Source organism: Botryllus schlosseri, chromosome 1 (assembly GCF_051294905.1).
Source record: "Botryllus schlosseri isolate E-star chromosome 1, Bs_hap1, whole genome shotgun sequence".
NCBI lineage: Eukaryota > Metazoa > Chordata > Ascidiacea > Stolidobranchia > Styelidae > Botryllus > Botryllus schlosseri.
In genome coordinates this window covers 17,668,110-17,671,987 of record NC_137236.1, presented here as the reverse complement: position 1 = coordinate 17,671,987, position 3,878 = coordinate 17,668,110, and the positions used below count along the sequence as shown (strand labels likewise).

Below are 3,878 nucleotides of genomic sequence, written 5' to 3'. Positions count from 1 at the left end.
CTCAAGATTGGTACAATTTCATCATCATCATCATCATCATTGATTTATTAGCAATTTTATCAGTTCAATACACCACAGAAAATGTGATACAATGAAATGACAGGAAGATGTCGAAGCGACTAGGAGTAGTCTATGGAATCTGACACCCACCTTGGCCTAGGCGATGTCAAGAGGAGGCATGCACACTGAATGAAAGTAAAGAAGATAGTATAGAAAAGAAAGCGACAAGGAATAGGGCGGCATGTCATGGAAAGCGAGATCAATAGGTCAGTCGTGGTCCGGTAATCTTGAGGATGGACTGTATTTATTTAGTAATTGCTTGTATATCGACTTGAATGTGGACATGCTTGTCGACTGTCGGATGGCCGGCGGGATACTGTTCCACACATCAGGTCCGGCATATTTGATAGAGCGATGATCTTTTCGGCCGCATGCGGCCCGCAGACGATTATTTTGCGGCCCGTGACATCTTTCATTATAAACGCAAGTATTACTGACACAGTGAAAGCATCTGAAGGCGGGCGCAAAAATGTGGTCGACTGAAAAAAATGTTCGCGCTGCGCTCAATATATCTCCAATTCATAGTTATTTCACTGTGTATAGTCTGGTTTCATATTTGAGAATTCTCTCATCAACAGCCATAGCCTTCCATGCCATCAAACCTGCCGTTTGTATTCCTAGCATTCTGGTTTCATTATGTTATATCACGTTAGAGGGCTCGAAATTTTTCCCTATCAGAAAGGTAGGCGTGTATGAAAGAGTTTGAGAACCACTGCTTTAATGGGACGTTTCTTGATATATGCTCGACTTCAAATTGTTTTTCTTTTGAATCGGTATTAAGCTGGACTAGGACTCAAGAGAATCCCGCTATGTAGCAGGCCTACACCTTTAAAGAGTGTTTGACTCACTGCGAACGGTTGTTTTCATTGCCGACTACGTTACAGACGCATCGTTCAAAATTGCTTGGAATATGGCTAAACCCAAGAAATCTACTATAGAAGGTGTGGTTTTTATAAAACCTTAACATTATGCGCGAATATTTGTTGTTTCCGGACCAGCAGCAAGGGCAACATCACCGGACAAATTTCTAAGATACAGTCCGATCCAATCGTGACCAGACGAGTAACATTAATGCCAGTCGATCTTTCATCGCATGTTCTGAAACAAGTAGACTAATTTAACCCAGCCTCGTACGAATCCACCAACTTTGCATAATATATGCAGAGGAAATGCTGGCTTATCAAACGTGGGGAGAGGACCAGCGGAAAATATCAACTTGACAAAGCTGGCTCATGCCCCAGGCATGGAAGGAAATGATAAGGGGTGATTGGTTTGCTCAGAAATAGCCCCGAACGCCAGACTTCTTCTCATATCACTCAGAGCTCAATGTGATAATGGCCTTTGTTACGCAAAAGTTACCGCAATTTATACTTGCTCGCTCACGCATTGAAACAGAGAGTTCGGTTCTCCGGTGGTAGGGTTTGAAGTTGCATATACTGACTTGGCAATGAATGCAATGCACCCTCCATGAAATGATTTACTTGCGCCGCTAGAAGATAGGCCTACACTACATATTCTCACAACAAGCAGCAGCTGCAAACTTACGAACGCTGGCCATTAATACCGTACTTTATAATGCATAAAAATGTACTAATACTAAATGCCCGTATACGACTGGTAAATAAGCTACGGTAGCCTAAATTTAATATTAGCCCACAAATACATGGTAATATTGTTCTGCGGCCCGCAGCGTCTTTTGCTGTTAAAATGCGGCCCGTTATACAAGGGAAGTTGAGAACCCCTGGTGTAGGGTATTTGTTACAATGCCTACAGTGACAAAATGTGTTTTCTTCCACTATTTCTCATGTGATTAAAAGCTTTTTCGAAGTACTTACGGTGATTTTCGTGCATAGTCGAGTAGTGTGTGACTGAAGGCAATAATGTTTTTATGTGAAAGACAATCATAAGACTTACTTTGTTAACTTCGTGTGTCATCACGGAAAGTTTATATGCGGCCGATGTTGATAATCATTTGTTTAATTGGTCGCTCACATTTATACTGATTTGTCTGTTTTCATAGTCTTACAGTCGAGGTGGGTTTAAACAAGTGTCAAATAGCTAGCATTTGTATATCTGCCGTTTTCCTGGTGACCGCTGCGGTGCTGCTGATAGGAAATTATCACATGAAACTTTTGGACAAGGAAGTAAGCAGTCAACTCGCTATAAGTATTGACTCCCCGCAGTATGACCAATGGGTGGACCCGCCTCCACCGATATACATGGAGTATTGGAAGTTCAACTTGACAAACCCCGTCGAGTTCTTGAAAGGGGAAGAAGCGAATTTATCGCAAATCGGACCGTTCGCTTACCAACTGCATCAGCCGCGCTACGACGTAGAGTTTTACAGCAACGACACGGTTGCGTATCGTTACAATCATACTTATGTGTACAGCGCGGCCATGTCCGTCAAGCACCCGTCTGAAGTCAGCATCACCATTGTTAACATTCCGTTGCTGTTGGTTATCGATTTGGTGGAAAGCCTAGGGCATATCCCGAAGTTTATTAAAACTCTTATAAAATTGATAGAATCACCTATCATCACTCACACGGCAGAGGAGATATTGTTCGGTTACAACGATACTTTTTTCAAGTTGGCGCATAAGATTTTTCCGTCTCTCCCTGGCAAATTCGGACTATTTTACGGGATGAACAACACAGACGATGGCGTCTACCTCGTAGATACCGGGAAGAAACACATCCGTAACGTTAACACGATACAGAAGTGGAACTACAACAAGTCTCTGGACTATTGGTCGACCAAATACGGGAATATGATCAACGGCACGGACGGCGTGTTCTTCCATCCGAAGATGAGTACGGATGAGACGATATACACGTATTCGACGGACATTTGTCGCTCGCTACCTCTGGGTTTTGAGGAGCAGTCCAAGATCAAGGGTCTCCGCGCTTACAGGTGAGACTCTGACGAACTAGATAATTCTAGTTGCATGATTAGAGTAATTTAGAGCGAAATTCTTGAAATCTTTTTCGAATTTTACCTATGAAATGTTCCTAAGCTATCATTTTAGTTCTATCTAATTTCTCGTTTTCCTGAACATGGTACAGAAGGAATGTACCGTGCAAAACGAGCCAAGCTTTGTGTACAGGCATTTTTCATTTTTATAATAATCCTGCGCAATCAGCCGTGTACCCAAAACGCATGGTTGTAACCAAGTCACAAGGCTCCTAGTCGCAAGTTAATCTCACTTTTATAGTTTTGAATCCAGCCAAGTCGAGTCATTTTCAATTCACAGCCGAGTTAAGTCCAAGTCAGAGGTTCGAGTCCGAGTCATGGTATTATCATGACTCAATTATGAGTCCAAATCACAGTGTTGACTGCTCAGTTTCTATTTGAACTATTGCTGAACCCACTTTTTATAACTCTGTTTATTGATATCTAATGGTTCGCATTTATAATATAGCCTACTAATTTTCCTCACTTTTAGCAGTTTCTGGTCTCATTTTCAAGAGCCAGTACCAATAGACGAAATCCCAACAGTGTGGTTAGTTGACAATTCTTCGAAATTACAATGAAATGTCGGTCTAGGCCGTCTGAGTCTCGCGCAAGGCGCAATGACTCGAGTCCAAGTCGAGTCACTGCACCGATTGACTTGAGTCGAGTCATTTCCATAATCTAAGAAAATGACTTGAGTCGGACTCGAGTCGACCCATGACTAGAGTCATTACGACCCTGCCAAAACGGAATAGAGTACCGTAGCCCAAGTATATATTCTGATGATTTGACTCGAGAAGTGAGGAATAATTCTTTCAAGTAGTACCGAAATTAAGGGCTCCTAGCCCTTAAGAGTCAACTTATC

The 3,878-nt window shown here is 42.3% G+C and overlaps 1 pseudogene; it reads left to right on the top strand.

Moving 5' to 3' along the window:
- The first annotated feature begins 1,810 nt into the window (after window positions 1–1,810).
- Window positions 1,811–3,032, top strand: LOC145443534 (lysosome membrane protein 2 pseudogene; annotated as a pseudogene).
- The last annotated feature ends 846 nt before the right edge of the window (window positions 3,033–3,878 follow it).